Source organism: Cygnus olor, chromosome 10, assembly GCF_009769625.2.
Source record: "Cygnus olor isolate bCygOlo1 chromosome 10, bCygOlo1.pri.v2, whole genome shotgun sequence".
NCBI lineage: Eukaryota > Metazoa > Chordata > Aves > Anseriformes > Anatidae > Cygnus > Cygnus olor.
In genome coordinates this window covers 5,187,882-5,204,785 of record NC_049178.1, presented here as the reverse complement: position 1 = coordinate 5,204,785, position 16,904 = coordinate 5,187,882, and the positions used below count along the sequence as shown (strand labels likewise).

Here is a 16,904-nt window from a genome sequence, read left to right as displayed (position 1 = left end):
CTGTTAGCTGTCCCAGAAAGAAGCTATTGACAACTCTAGTGTTATATCCACCAAAAGACATTTAGGTTCATTTTCTTTCACTAAACCAATGGGGATGACAAATCAATGTTGTATCCATCATCTAGAACTCTTTGGGATTTTTTTCTAGAACTTATCTTTATTGCATGGATTATTTTGGGTGAAGAAGCAAGGCAAGCAGTAACTCAGGCTGATTTTCTGCTTCATGTCTATATATGTTTCAGGACTTCAGCAGAGTATGGAAGCTGAGTGTTCAAGTACAATTAAGTGTCTGCAGAATTTAACTTTCTCCTTAACTTTCTGGTTTTCAAAGAGCAGCAAGAAGTTGTAGGGCAGTAATCTGCCAAAGGATAATTTAGCTCTGGGAGCAAGAAAGCTGCAGTAATGAGCTTCATAATTAAAATGTCTTGGTAGAGAAGGGACTCATCTCTTGACAGAACAAGAAGTAATGGGGTTAAAGTACTGCATGGAGAACCTGAGTCACAAATCAGCAAAAGCTATAAACTGAGATTGGTTCCTCATACCGTGGGTAGATAAGTATCCTTCCAAGATGCTGTAGAGGATAGGGAAGCACTAAAATATACCAGTAGAGAATATCCATTGCTGAAAGAATTCAAGAATTACTTAGATGAATTTGCTTGAAATGATTCAGGAACAGCTGCTCCTTGGGGCAGAGTGACCTCTTCATCTCTTTTGACCTCTTTTGTTACAATTCTACCAACCTCTACATTCTCACTAACCTGCATAAAGCACTGACTATGCTCACATTTATATGGATTAGACTAGTTCTTCCTGTTTCGTTTACCCTAGCAGGGGTGACGTAGCATCTTCCACCATCCTTTTATTCCTGGTATGAAAAAGGTCTTGAATGGGCTGCAGCCATTGCTTAAAATGTAAATAGACTTAGTAATTTATCCTAAAACATGTTCAATAGCAAATAGAGATAGCTAGAAAATCCAGCAAGTACTAATGAAATATAAACTATAGCAAGCTGGATAATTTTCATGTGTCATACAATAGAACAGAATGTCAAGGCACTGTGCAAAATTTAACTACATAATTAGTTGACTGAGTCATACAAATTCTTTAATTTCAGCCCTACCATAGATGGTTTTGGCATGTAGCAAACTGGTACAGCTTTATTTGGGTGGTTGTTCCCTGTGAATTTTGATACTGGTAGAAAGCTCAGAGGAACCATCCTAGAAACTGCAGTTTGGGGCTCTTTTGGAAGAGGTGATTAAAAAAAAAAAAAGGTCATGGTGATATTTGCACTGCTGGTGTAAGCTAGCTTCACATACTGCTGAAGATGTTCCAGTGGATGATTCTTTTGGCCTTTAATGACCCGCAGTTAACCTAGTGGCTACAATTGCAAAGCTCCGAATCCCATTACACAGCTCATCTCTGTGAAATCAATGAATGCTTCCCTGATGACACACAAATAGCTCAACCCTTTTAAAAAGTGTCAAGAAAGACACCCCTCCCCCCATCCTCCCATGGCTCTTGTTCATTCATTTAAATGGGGAGAAAAATACTCCTAAAATTTCCCAGTTTCTAAAACTTCATTAATACAAAATGCAAGATACAGACTTAATGCATGGTTGTTTTTTTTTGTTTTTTTTTCAGTGGATCTTTAATCATCTCAACACCATAGAGGTGTCCTGTTTTGTTCAGTAAATGTTGGTCTCATTTAGTCATAAATGTATTAGGAATATCCTGCCTCGCTTTGGTGGCTTCCTCTATAAGATTTTAAAAACGTTTTACACTCCATTTTCTTCACTCCACCATAATTTAAAACAGAAGTAAATAAAAACTAATTTCTGACAGGTAGTTGTGATCTATTTCAATGTACATTGGTTACTTTTCTGATTAGAAGCTTGATTATATTAGCTGATTGTTTCTTGAATTTAACTTCAAGCGCTCCAAACCACAGGTGGCTCAAACTAATGGTCACGAATGCCATTACCAAGTTACTTGACTGAATAAGCAATGAAAGTCCTCACTAAGAGTTCCTTTGGAGAAAGGGACAACCACTTACACTGTCATTCATTCTTGCCCTACAAAATCTTTAAGGGTCTAGGTTCTTCTTTGTGGGATGTAACTCCAGCCGAAGTCTTAATGATCCAAGAGAAACATACTGTCCTTTCCTCAGGTCTAGTCTCTGCATGTGACACAATTTGCTGCTTCCATTAGGTTAGAAAACCGCCCCATCTCTAGTATAAATTCAAATGTTGGTTTTACAGAACAGTAAAGCAGGTTTATGCTGATGTCCAGCTTGACTTACTGCTTAGACCAGTATTTGCTAGTTCACAAGATTTTATTCTTGATGTCTCCAGGTCATGTTCACTCCAGATGGCCCTATTCAAACGGTCTGATGGAACTGGGCAGGGATCATCACTGATCTTCTTTTAAGAAAGGTAGCTCAGTTGTGAATTCTGGGGTGTGGCTGGTACTAGAAAAGATTTTGTTTTTATTTAGCTGCTCTTATTTTTTCATCTTTACAGTCACACCTGAGTCTTGGGCCTGTGATAATCCTGGGCCACCTCATCTCCATCTAAACTGGTTCTTAGTATGTATAAACATCCTGAGCTGCAATTCCAAATGCAGCCTGGTAGAAACCAAGGTTGTTCCTATTAAACAGAGGCTACTTTCTGCTTTAAGCAAAGTATTTTCACACTATGTTAGCAATGCCTATCCTCATGTGTGTATATATATATTTTTTTTCATAACTCTCATAAATCCTAATGAATGAATTTCCTTAAAAATCAAATGCCTCCTGTGAGAAGTTTCTGGAATATATTCCTGTGACTTCATTAAAATCTTAAGAGATTTCATAAAAATCATCCTGCTTAATCTAGCAGTATTCCTAAAGCCAAGTGGTGAGATCATGCTTCTAGACTAAGCTTAATTTTGTGCCTGTAGTGCACTGTGAAATGTTTGCAAGTGAGGGCTCTCCTGAACAGAGGTGAAGCTATAAGCTCTGGCCTCAGCGTGGTGTAATTAAAAGGTTAGTAGTTGCTTGTGTGCACTTTAGTGGAGGTTCACGTGGACTGCGGTGTGGAGTCCAGTCACAGCCATAGACTAAGACAAAATACAAAAACTTTCCATGGAGAGCTAGGTTTGCAGAATTCCACTACTTAGACCAGGAATCTAGAATAATACACGGCCTTTCTACAATCTTTCTGAATATTACTAGAAGCTTTAACATAGGGGGAAGGTTTCAGCTGGTTTCTTATTATCTGGAGATGTCACTCTGATATGATGCAATGGGAAATGTGCTGAGCTACAGCACACTAAATATGAGGTTATGCAGCATGAAGTCTAAACTAAAATCCATGCAAATGTAGGTCTGAATGGGTAATATCAGTTCAGAGATAAGCATTTAGCCTTTTTATTATTGTTATGTTTCTAGTTATTTGTGGTTTGGATAAAGAGCTCATGCTGCTCTTATCGCTGAGAGGCTGGCAGTCCACAATAACACACTGTGCTCTTTCCAGAGCACAAATATTGTTTTTGGTAAAGCAATTTGTGTTGTACTGCTTGTATTGCATTTTAGCACTTCATATTAAAGCTCCTCTCAATATAAGGGAGCAGATTGTCAGTTTTTCTAAAACTATTTTAGTAAAAACCTAGAAGAAACTTTATTTACCGTGCATAGTGGTCAAATCTAGATCCTTAGCTTGCTTCTGTTTTAATGTCTGAAACCCAGGATTTATATCAATGTGTGAGCCTTAATTCTGTTGCTGAAGGCAGTGGTTCCTTCAGGGTACTCGGTCTTCCTGAGATGAGAATTGAGCATCTAAGCTCATCACATTGACCTGTTCTGATGCCTCTATCTTGACACAAGAGGCAACTGCTGAAAATGAAGTGATATAAAAAGATACTTGGTCAGTCTCCTATGTAAGATGACATACAAGACAGAAATTTTGCTTAGGTGAAAGGATACTTGTTTAATGAAAGCTCACTTGTATAATGACCCAAGTAATTTAGAGTTTCATTTAGTCTCTGACAGGATGTTGGTCTACAGTGCCATCAGTTCCCTAAGACCTCATTCACACAGGTGCTTAACTTACAGCAGAAAACAGCCTGGGGTAGTGTCAGGACTGCTTTGCCATGCAAGACATTACCTATGCGGTCTTCAATGGAAACACATGAGGGGTTTCTTTCCTTCTTATAGAACGTCTTCCAACTGCTTCCCATAAAAAGACTGTTACAGTCATTGTTTGGTCTTTACCTACCACAAACTAGATACTTCACACAGTGGTTGCTGAAGTAAGTCTATTAACTTGCAATGTATGACTTTGAAAGATGGTGATGCTGATTTAAAGGTCCCAAATGATAATGTTTATTACTTCCCTTGCTGAGCTATTCCAACAGTTAATTAGTCTGTTATAATTTTAGAATGTAAAGTAGTGTGGTTGTGGCAACATATCACAATTTAATTATAGAAGAGAGCATTTATAGCTCTTTAAAGTCCTTTTCAAATAAGATTTCTTTGCTGTTTGAAGTATTGAATTTTTTTTTCCCAAATCAATCAGATTTCAAATTGCAGTGGACTTTAGATTAAATTACTTGATTTGTGGCAGGCCTTACAGAAATCTAATGCTGATTACTTTCGAGCAATAAATATTTTCATTTCATCAGAAGTGGGCCCACATGAACCTAATGAGGTTCAACAAGGCCGAGTGCAAGGTGCTGCACCTGGGCCAGGGCAATCCTGGACATGAGGACAGACTAGGAGAAGAACTCAATGACAGCAGCCCTGCAGAGAAGGACTTGGGGGTTCTGGTGGACAAAAAGCTTGACATGACACAGCAGTGTGTGCTTGCAACCCAGCAGGCCAACTGTACCCTGGGCTGCATTAAAAGAGGAGTGGGCAGCAGGTGGAGGGAGGTGATTGTCCCCCTCTGCTCTACCTTTGTGAGGCCCCACTTGGAGTACTTCATCCAGGTCTGGGGCCCCCAGCGCAAGAAGGATGTGGGGCTGTTAGAGCAGGTCCAGAGGAGGGTCACAAAGATGATCGAGGGGCTGGAGCACCTCTCCTAGGTAGAAAGGCTGAGAGAGCTGGGGCTGTTCAGCCTGGAGAAGAGAAGGCTCCGGGGGGACCTCATTGCAGCCTTTCAGTACTCGAAGAGGATGTATAAAAAAGATGGAGAGCAACAGTTTTCTCAAACAGACATTGACAGGATGAGGGGGAATTGTTTTAAACTAAAAGAGGGGAGATTTAGATTAGAGGTTAGGAGGAAATTCTTCACTCAGAGGGTGGTGAGGCACTGGAACGGCTTGCCCAGAGGAGCTGTGGATGCCCCATCCCTGGAGGTGTTCAAGACCAGGTTACATGAGGCCCTGGGCAACCTGAGCTAGTGGGTGGCATCCCTGCCTATGGCAGAGGGTTGGAACTAGGTGATCTTTGAGGTGCTTTCCAACCCAAGCCATTCTATGATCAGTACATCAAAGCAGTTACAGGTGCTATTCTCTATGTATAAATGCTGCTGCTGCTACCTACCAATATGCCAATGTGTGTCAGTTGTATGGAGAAGCAAAAGTCCTGATTTAATACTTGAGAAGGAGTCAATAACTTAATTGCTACAGAAAACATAATTAGAAATCATTAACTGTTAATAATGTGTTTAGAAGACTCAAAGCATTGCTGATTGTGAGCTATCATCTACCCAAATCATTTACATGCTAGACAAGCTTTAAGGATTTATGCAAGAAGATTCAAGGTGACAGCAGAGAAAACTAAGGAAATAATTTTCTAATCCTTTATTTCCTCTCATTTCACCTTAGTTGTTACCACTAGCTGTGTAGTTGGGAAGGTTGCTTTTCTAAAATTCCAGCGATTCCTTTCCAAAGACTGAAGTAACAAAGCAAGCCTTTTTAAAAGAATATTTACCTCTTTATCAATATTTTTTACTACTTTATGCATAGCCTATAGTACTCGTAATCCATCTTGGTCTGTAAGATATCAGTTAAATCATGCTCCTTTCTCAACTGCGGAAGTCTTTGTTAAGGGAGAGCTGGAAGGACATGCAATCATCTGGAGTATGCAGTTGGATAACTGAGCCTGGACTGCAAATGTGGAGCATAAAAGCACTCCCCTGCAGTGGGGTAGATGAATTTGTACGTCCAAACTTAGGGTAGACCACAGACACCTCTTTTATCCATCTCCCCTGCCCCGATCTATCAAGTACAAATATTGAATTCACAAGTGAAAGTAGAATTGCAAACAGATTGTTCTGAGTGACAGTCTCCTATGACAGACTTCCGAGGAAGCTTCAGAAATACTTTAAGCTTCAGAAATACTTTAAGCTTCTGGGCCCGACATCTATTTAGATTAAGTACAAACTAGGAACATACTTCCCGGCTGGAGCTCAGAGCCTATGACAGGAAACACATCTGAAGACAGGTATTTATACCAGACAGAGTGACCACAAGTACTGGAAGACTGATTGGAAGGTGTGTAGCAGTGTTAGTCTTCAAGTGCCAGTGGTAAATATGGTCACCTACACACATCATTTAAACAGCAAATCATTTTGCATTGATTATTACTTGCTCATTTCAAACTAAAGAGCCCAAGGATTACCTAACTTGAGTTTTAGAATAGTTTCATAGCAACAAAAATAGAATAGTGAGAACATATTAGCCACTGGGTTTGGCTCCACGTTTCCCCAGTTCTTCTTTTTACGAGACAATAACCTATGTAGCCACTGTTTCTTCTATGTAATTGGTTGTCATCCTGATTTGATATACTGTTATAATGCACACATCTCAAGGCTGTACATAAATATTTAGTATACTTGTCTGCTCATATTAGTCTTGTGTGGAATTAAGATGTATTACTAAATGTCTGCTCATTAAATAGTTGAACAGATGCTTTGTGCTTTTTTTCCTACTTTCATTGCTTATTTCATTATACATCTCTCCACAGAAAGTGAGCAGATATACCTTTCTATACAAGTAGACGATACAGGGGGAAAAGAAGAGAGTGAGTATTTAAACCTGGCTGTCCTACTTGGAAAATAAAATTTGTGAATTGTCCTGCATATCAAGTCAAAAGTAAATCTGAACATGCATGCAGGAGGCAGCTGTTAGTACGAGGAATTCTGGAGCTCCTAGGTATTTACTGATGACAAAACATTTTGTTACCAGATGAAGTTATTTTAAAATATAACTTTGTAATGCGTTCAACTACTTTAAATCTCTTCTCTCTGTATATAAATATTCTCTTTACCTGAATTCTAGGAAAGCTTCAAAAATGTCTTCTAAAAATGCTAATATTTTGCTTTTGGCACAACGATTGTCATGAAAACCAGAATAAAAGAGAGCATAAGAAAAAAGTTACAGCTGATGTGATAATCAGAAGACCATCTGAATGACTTAGTGTCTCTTTCCATGGAAAAATAGTCAAAATTGCAGAAAGCAAAGTAAATATGACATGCTCTTTTTGCAAGACAACCAAATCAGTTAGTCAAGGTCATGATTTTGTTGATAGGATCTTCAGTTGCTACTCAAGTCACTGCTAGGAATGATGAGTTGAGGAGTGAGATACAATTTGAAATACGTAACAGCAAGGCTTATGGAAACTATCAACTGAGCACCAAATGTAAACATAGCAATTAACACAAGATAATCACAACCTGCTTTATCTGGTGGGAATGATGTAGTTAGCCAACCCTTAAACTAAACTGATCAGTCTCTAACATGAAGATCTTGCATAATCTGCGTTTGAGTTACTTAAAGCTTCTGAGACTGTTAGCAGCTTCTCCAACAGAACAAAAACTTCAGTGGGCTTGCTGTAAGAGCAAGCAGGTTTACTCTTAACCAAGAAATAAATTTACTTGTGCTTAAATGTTTTGCACAAGCTGTGTCTCTGACCTAGAAACAGAGCTTGACTGACTGGTTGTTGAATTAAGTGTCCAATGTTTGTGGAGGAAATTATATGCTAAACATTTTCTAACTACAGTTTGAAGAACAGCTGAAGTAAAGTTTATTTCTGGAAATGTATAATCTTCTCACATTAGCTTTCTGCCTTTGTGGAAAGAATTACTTGCATGGAGTAGCTGGGTCTGTGACAGTCTTGCTAGAAGAGTGGCAAGTGTGGTACATGCTCCCAAATTGCCTCCCCAGTTGCTAAGTAACAGATGTTCACTTCTCAAGTGGCTGGAAGCAGCTTGATTGTCTGGCTGAAGGAAACTGCTGACTTCTACGGCATCCTTGGGCAGCACTTATACAGGGTTTAACAAAAAATTGTTTTTGAGGAAAAAAACCTGCTGTTTTGAAAGTAACATTTTGTATATACATAAATGACATTTGTATGTGTTGCTTAAGGTATTATAAAATATTGCATTGTTGAGGTTGAAACTAAGCAACCACTCTGTCCCATTTCCTGGCACGGGAGGGCAATGATTCTTCTGCAGGGTATGCTCTGGTTGTGCACAGCTCTGGTGTGTTGTCCCCAGGCATTGTGTTCCAGATGAAACATAGAGCACTCCAGCATTCCTGAAAGTTTGACCTGAACATGAAAACAAGTTCCAATGCAGCTGCCATTCACTCAGGCTTGCATCAGTTGCAAAGAATCTGTATGTAACTTTTACAAGAGGGATACTCCCCCCTGTTATCTCCTGGCCCTTCAGAAACCTGTTCATAGTGGGGTTTAGTTGTCTTTTATCTGATGGCTAAGCAGGAGCAGCCATCCCTACAGAGCTATACACCGTCCTGTATGTATCACTAAATGTTAGGCATGGAAGTGGACGAAACCTGTAAGCCATAATTTGATTCATTTCTTGCTTCAAGGCTGTTGTAGTTCAGTCTGTAGTATACAACTGCCTTGTCTTTTTATGTCTGTACAACCACTGAGAAATTGTTTCCAGATCTTGTGTATGGAAAGGAAGGAAAACCAAACACAGCTGAATAAACAAGCCTGTTGTGAGAAAGTGCATAAATTATTTGACAGCAACAAAGTTCTGGTCTAACACACACTGAGATGAAATATTTTGTGGCTGTTCTTTTACTGGGGAAGTGAGGACTGACATTATTTCAGAGTGTTTCCAGCTGAGCAAAACACTTGAGTATATTCCTAATTTTAAGCACATGAACAGGTCCATAGCCCTTCAATTACTGTTCTTTGTTACTGTGTAAAATCCTGAGCTCCTTTTTCAGAGCTTTCTTATTTTTTCTAATGAGGCAATATTCCCAATGATTCCATAACACACAAGTTGTTATGCAAGCTATTTATAGACATTTTTAACAAAAATAACTTGGACAAATCTATTGTACAGAGACTTCCAAGCAACACCAGGCTGCAAAGTTCCCTCTATCTTTTCTTTGAATCCACACTAGAAAACGGAGAGATAAGTCAGGCAACTTTAAAACCTCTTAAGTATCTTGTGTGCATTTGGCAGTAGCATGCTGATGAATGCTGAGTAGAAGGTTGTTGGTCTCTGCCCAACTGAATTACAAACTATTTGCATAATACAGCCTGGTTTAGAATGAAAAGAGAAGGTTCACCCACATTGTCTGTCATCTAAGGAGATATTAACTAGAACGACCTACTATAAAAATAGATTTCTGGTTCTTTTATTCTGTCACAGAAACAATAAGACCTGGGAAGAGGAGAAAGCATGAGAAACAATGCACCAATGGCTCCCAGCTGAGGCAGGAGTCAAGCCTGAAAAATTGTATCCTACAAAGCTCCCCAGCCAGGGGTTTATCTAAAAATGCTGGAAAAATTACTTTCGTTTCAGGTTCCTCAAGACACAAATTTTCTTAGCATTTGGTACTTGTTCTCTTCATGCCTACAGTAGTCTTTGTACTCAGTAAAGTTCAAACAGATTTGATACAGGAATAAAGGACTAAAGACCTCAAATTACTATAAGGTTCCTGAAAATATGTAGCCAAGCAGGGAAGAGCCAAGCTATTAAAAAAAATCTGTACTTACAGAATTTAATCTATTTTCTTACAGAAATGCCATTGGAGAGTTGTTTTTTTTTTTTTTTTTCCAGAAACTACTTCAGTAGTTTGCACACAGTTCACACACTGCTTGGAGTGCTTAATCTCAGAGTCCAATGCCCCAAAGTCTTCAGACCACAGTGTGGCACCTATGTCAGGAAGCATACCCAAAGCACTACTCTGCCAAACAGTATTTCACTAGACAGAAGCACAGAAGTCACCATTATTTCAGTCACTGTGAACTGAAACGGGAAATCAAAAGACTACTAGGCATTTTAGTTACTTTGAGATTCATTCCAAGAGAATGTGACCTGAGCAATCGTGAGAAGGAAAGCTAGGAATGCAAGAAGGATGTTTTTGTTTACTCAAGAAAGCATGAGATGTGAAACAGTATTTGTACAGCAGTATAGCAAGTGAATGGGAGTGTTGGGACCAGGGCCCAGATCATCAGCTTTCCTTTCCAATCCAAAGGCCTATACAGTGGAAATCTTGTAGCTGAACATGTAAAGATATTTGTGTTGGAGTAGATGCAGGTATGATATGATACCTATCAAGTCCATCGTATAACTAGAACATAGGCTTTACCACAGCAGGCAGGATCACAGACTTATCTGATATGTAAATGAGGCTGATTGTGCTGGAATTCTTCCTAAATGCAGTGTAGGTGGCTGCATTTTGGCTCTGCTGGACTTATCTATGAATAATGACTTAGTGGGGTGTGTGTGGTAAGTCCAGTACCTTGCACATGCTACTGCTCCTGAGAAAGCCCTGTTGGGCTTGCTGCTTGTGTTGCACACTTGTCTTTGTATCAAGGGAGTCAGGCAGCCAGTATGTAAGCTGGTACCTGTGAGCTGTGTGTTCACTTTGTGCAGGAGGAGATGCTCTGTGAATTAAAGTGGGGAGTTGTTTGTGTCTGGATTTTTAAGGGGTCCAAACAGCCACCTTTCACCTAGCTCCCACCCAGGTAAACTGCTGTCTACATCAGCACTATTAGTTCCTTACTTCCATGAGCAATACACAAAATTGGAAATTCTACTTTAAAAAAAAAAAGTGTCTGAAATCAGCCTGCTTAGCTAGCAAACACTCGCTGCCATTGCAAGTCCCATCTTTGCGGTACAATGCATTCCTTCAGAGCAGAGCTTGCATACTGTGCCTCAAGGGCAGTGCAGGCTGAGCATTAGTTGTAGCGTACTCTGACCTGACAGCAGCTGACCCTGCAGTGACAATCACAAGCTCCTGCTAACCAGGAGCAGAAAGTGACAGGCTGTGGCACTGATCCTGCGGTCCTCATCGCTTTATCAGGAGGGTAGAGTCAGGCCCTGTGTTTTGCATTACTGCGCATCTTGAAAGCATTAAAGAAGTGATGGAATCTCAAAGCAGCATTTCTCTCTCATTTCCATAGTCAGCCTCTTTTTTGTGTGCTTTCTACAAATTATGTGCATTTGAATATCAAATGTACTTGGTGTATTAAAAGGAAATTCTTTAAAAGCCAGCAAGCAAATATCACATACGTGTATGTAGAAGTACACATACATGCCCAACCACACACGCATACACTAAGAGCCCATTTTACTTTCTGAATATTTTTTTTAACACAAAACCAAGCATACGTTTTAGTCTCCACTATAATTATAATCAACGTCGTCTTCTAGGAAGATAAAAAGAGAAGAGTGGGAATCAGGGAAAGGGAAATGTTAGAAGCCTTTTCATTAGGGTTTTGTGTATTTAAAGAATTTACATTTTTAACCAGTGGCAAATTTATTTCATACTACATAAGCTGTAAGGATCCTTTGGGATAAACAGCATGAAAGCTGTCATTTCGGAACAATCATCTATTTTCTGTTTATTGAAAGTTTTCGCCTTTTTTTGCCACGGTGTTTTGCGCGTGGCTGGAAATATTTGTTCAAAATGATAATTGTCAAAACAGCTTGTTCTGTTTAGAACTGACTTGTTAGAGAGAGCTGCTTGTGTTATGAAAATAGAGGGAACAGTGCCAATTAATTCCTTTGGACTGCAGGTTGCAACCTGGGTGATGCTTGCCTGCCTTAAAGCTAGATGTGATGATCCATAGCAGTGTGCCTACCAGCCACATGTGGATACCAAAGGAAAACATGCCACATTTCTCAAGAATTCAGGAGAGGAAGCCTGAGAAGTGTATTGAGAGCTGTGGAGTCTGTGACTTCAGTGTCTGTAGCTCAGGTTTAGGGGCATGGATGACCAGTCATTTCCATAGAAACTAGTTGGTTCCCACGTCGGACTAGTGGGTAGTCCCATTCCACTTCCCATCAAAGAGTACTTTTATTACTTCCACTGCAAAGTCAGACTGGGCTGGATCTTTGGGGCTTTTTGGTTTGGAATGCCTTTTAAATGATACTATCTGACAGCAGCTTGTAAAGGGGCATGCTGTCAGCTTTTTATCCCTGCCCTTAATCTTGGGTCAGGAGCACGGCAGCCACCCAGGACTGGACAGGGTAGCACAAAGTAATGTGGACCAAACTTTACTTTTGGCCCATTGCACAGGAGAGAGGCATGTAAGTGTATCTCTTCTCAGACACCCTGTCTAGCTCTCAGGCCCTGTCTATGCACGTATTCAAACACCTGCTGTTAGTTACAGGGGCTTAAAATTCCCAGTTGATGAAAAAGATGCACATTGGCAGCTTCTAACTTTCTGGGGGAAAAAAAATCTTCCTGCCTTCTGAAATGAGGCTGCATTTTACATGAACGGTCACTAAAGGATGTGAAAGTATGGATGTCCTAAAATTTTGCTAAAGCACAAAGACACTGCTAAAGTCTACTTGCTGCTTGTTTGCAGATCTGTAATTTATCTGTCTCTGCCTCAGTCCCATTGATTCTCATTGTGCTGGTCATGGGAGATGAGAGCACCAAGATTTTTGTCCATGTTTTGCATTTCAATATTAATAGCAGGAAAATATTTATTGGTTTAAATTTTCTATTCAATCCACCAGAAAGAGGAATTAAGTCCACTTCTCATTTCAGTGATGTTTTTTCAGTAGGATCCTGGTAAGTTTTAGATGGCACTGCATTCTGGCTGGGACAGGATGGGACATGAATTTGCAGTTTCTTAACCCAAGAATACTATTCCACTTTCTTAAAGACAAAAATCAGTTGTCTTTGCTTTCAGACTAGATTTTAGATAAATCCTTGTCTATGTCAATGTGCAGTTTCTGGGCCTTATCATTGTAAGGCTGTTGTTACTGTAGCAGTATCAATAAATACATTTTTAAAAAATTATAATTGAGTTTAACTCTCCTTGGAAGCAAATGGCTTAACCTGAAGTGCTCACCAGTGTGTAGTCCTTCCTCCTCTAATCAATTTTTTGTTCTATTAGTTGATCTTCTTGTTTGTTTGATTCTGGACACTGTAAGTTGTGATAATTCCTTCTTTAACACTTTTCTATTTTACTAGTAAATGATGAACAGGAATACTTTTTTGACAGTTGTTCATACAGACTTTCCAAAAGTCACCATCAGTGATTGCATGTTATTATTCTTGTTGTGTGAACTCAGAATCCACACCCAGCAATAGTTTCTTTGCAAGCAGTGTCATTTGTGTAGATTTAAGATCAATAATATCTCCAGGTGCCGTTTGTTTAAAACTCGTGGTTCTTTTGACAAGCCCATTGCTATGTTTTGTTCCAAATGTCCTAAGAGAGCTGACAAAATAGTTAGACATTTTGGAAAAAAAGTAACATTCGCACCAGTAAAAACCTTAATTAAGTTCTGAGATAAGGAAAGAAACCATATTACCACTGTTTTCTTACTACAAAGCATCCTTAGGAGCCAAAATATCACCACAAAAATCAGGAGCAGGATGATGAGAGCAGGCTTAGTGCTGTCACTAGGCAACCCATCACTTTAGCTTTAAGGCGTTTGCACTGTGATAGGATCGGGGTAGAAATCAGAGTTGCTGCTTTCTTTAGAAAAAATAATATTGAGCATGTTTGTTGTTTTTTGTGGGAGAGTGGTTAGGAGACTGATCTGATATATACTGCAGCTAAATACAAGGCTTGGAAACTTTGTGAGTGTTCAGCTAAGCATCATTTTACAGAGGAGCTGACTGGTGTGTAGCCCTTGACGTGACCTTGTCTGAATGGTATTGAAAATATGACCACATTGTTTTCAAAAATAAATGCTTCAAAAGGTATTTCCATGGAGAAAAGCTATTAGCCACAGCATCCATCCTTCCCAATATAGACTGATGCACAAACAGAAACAGTAGATACTGTATGCTTGTAGATAGATGCATTCTTCTTGGAGGAGGTTATTACAAACAGTCATTGCTAGGTGACAGCAAAACTGTGATTTAGCTTTGGAATGTAGCAGCCTGTTCCAGTCCCATGAAGTCTATACCGTAGGCAATGTAATGACTGCAGCCTACTTTCCATTTACACAAGAGTGACATGCTGCTTTCAACATTTAATGAAACTGGAAGGGTGAAGTTGAAGCTAAGTCAATTAATAGTTCTTTTCCTTTATATTTTTAATACAGTATATTTTCTCTTGTCACATCTCATTTATGGTGTGCTCTTAACTGAGTTTTAGAGCTGGGGGTGTAATTTATTGCAACTGCTATTCCTGTTAAAAAAAAAAAAAAAAAAAAGTAATTCTCAGCTGGTTAAAAAAAATGTGTGATATGTTGTCTTGAAACTTTAATAAAATAGGTTTTCTGCAGCAAAGTATAGAAAAGGTAATACGTCAGCCTTTGGATATGCTTGATGAAATCTTGGATCTATAGACAAGTCAGAAGGTTCCAGTCTTAGGTGACAAGTAACAGTATATGGGACTACTTAAGAAACACTGGCTTTATTATTCTCTTATTCACCCTTTTAGCTCTAAGTCTTTAGATTTAACATTATTTGCCAAACAGACAGACATCCTTTTATCAGAAAACAGATGGGGTTTTGTACATGTTGAAAATCATTGCTTCGGTGAGCAGTCCAAAGCTGCTTGTGCACTGCCTTCCTCTGGACGATACAGTGCCTTCCACACTGGCTTCTTCTGTTGCTGGAACAATGAACTTGTTCCCTGTCTGGAGATTTGTGAATCAAAAATGTCTGCAGGAGGCAGTTGTAATATCACATACTCCCTTTCAAATAGAACAGGACAACAAACATCACCAACCTAAGAACCAAATGGAAGCTATTTCTGACCTAAGTTTTTACTTTTTAAGAAAAGCGTAATTTAAGGAGTATCTATATTTTTGCATTATGGATAGTGCTTTGGAATTAGGGCTGGTAAGTCTTTAGAACTGTACTGACAAGAGTTTGTGATATGGGTCTGTAACCCCCTTGCTCCTGGGGGGACTTTAACAAGATTGCGCAAATGGCATGGTGGCAATGATCCTTATATATGAATAGTTTTGCTCCTGACTGAAGCCGATCTGTCTGTTGAGTGCTGAAGATCTTTGGTTGTAAACGTTTGACATGAAGTTTTAAGCTTAGCACAAAATCCTGCAGTCACCCCATCCTCTGTGATCTTAGGAAAGCCTTCATTGCATTTCCTTTAAAAAATATATACATAGTCTTTCCAAGGGTCATAAATTTTAGTTCAAACCATAAAAAAAAAAAAAAAAAAGTATTAGCTAATGGTTTAGAAGTAGCTCTGTACAAATGTTGTGTACCTGATTGTTCTCTTACACACCTAAATTTCTGTGATTTTTCCCCAGGACTGCCCTTCCTTTGCCACCTTTAAAGATCAATATAAAAATCATTTTGTCAGTAGATTAGTGTTAGCAGATTTATGCTACTCTTCCCAACACATCACATTTCAAAATAGAGCATAGCTGTAAGGCTTTGTAAGGACAGCCATGAAATATTTCTTTACCAGATAGGAACATTGTTAGGTAGCAAGATTTAATGTTCTGTTCCTGACTTTCAGCACTTCTCTTCCTGCCTTTAATTGCACCAGATAAAATCCCACCAGTAACACATGAAGACCCAGCTATGCTCTTGGCATTCCCCATACATGTCTCCGCTATTAACAGGGGAACGACACTGCTTTTGACAGCTTTGCCCTGTAGGACTTTTTCTGTGGACTATATTTGTACACTCTAGTCTGTGAGCCATGAGAAGTATTTGCAACATGAAATTCTCCTTTACTTTCTCATGTAACAGGAGAAATTAGCAAAAGACTCATTTCAGTAATTTGAAATGAATACTGCATATTGCATGCCATATTGTTAAAAAAAAAAAAGGCAGGAAGAGACTTAAGTAACAAACAGTCTGGTTCAGGTATGCATGCTGCACTGTATGTTGTATTTTTATATACAGCACAGCTTACTATCATGACCTGTGAATGGTATAGGCTCCAGCTATCCTGCAGGCCAGCATGATGTGCTGTAAGATGGCATTGTAAGTGATAGCAACAGTCTTGTCAAAGAGAAAGTTTTGTGACACTATGTTCTACAAATGAGGTGGAACATGGGGAATTTGTGTGTAAAATGAAAACAGACTTCTCCTCATGAAGATACCAGTGTGGAAGAAACCTTAAGCAAGACACAACAGATCTATTCTTAAAACCCCTGCTAGATTTTCATACAAGTAAGCCTGTTGGTCAGAGCAACTTGTAACTTCTAAGTTGGAAGCAGTTCTTTGAGCATCCCTGCTTAATGAGGCTGATGGGACCAAGAATGGCTGTGTACTCAGGGATCTCCAGCATTAGGATAACGTGAGACAGCTGGAGCTGCTGAAATCAACTCTTCTGGGCTGCCCAGAGACATCCCTTATCTCCAGCACAGCCAAATATGGGATAATGGCATATTCAGAGAAGTACTGTCATCCCCAGGTTACATGAAGATTGGTTATGAGAAGATTTTTGTTGAGGAGATCACACATACAGCACCTGAACTTATATAAAAACCACACAGATAGAATACATGCGTTCTTCTTTCCCTGGTGTTTGAAACTATTCTGGGGCAGCA

The 16,904-nt window shown here is 39.3% G+C and overlaps 1 long non-coding RNA gene across 2 annotated transcripts in view; it reads left to right on the top strand.

The window, feature by feature from the left end:
- The window catches only part of LOC121075317, a 54,649-nt gene that overhangs the window by 5,892 nt on the left and 31,853 nt on the right, over nucleotides 1-16,904 (top strand). The window contains exon 2 of one of the 2 annotated variants that reach the window (XR_005822898.1): nucleotides 6,947-7,003. The exons of the other annotated variant lie outside the window; for it this stretch is intronic. This is a non-coding gene — a long non-coding RNA (uncharacterized LOC121075317). The remainder of the gene's footprint in view (nucleotides 1-6,946; nucleotides 7,004-16,904) is intronic. 2 annotated transcript variants of the gene reach the window in all.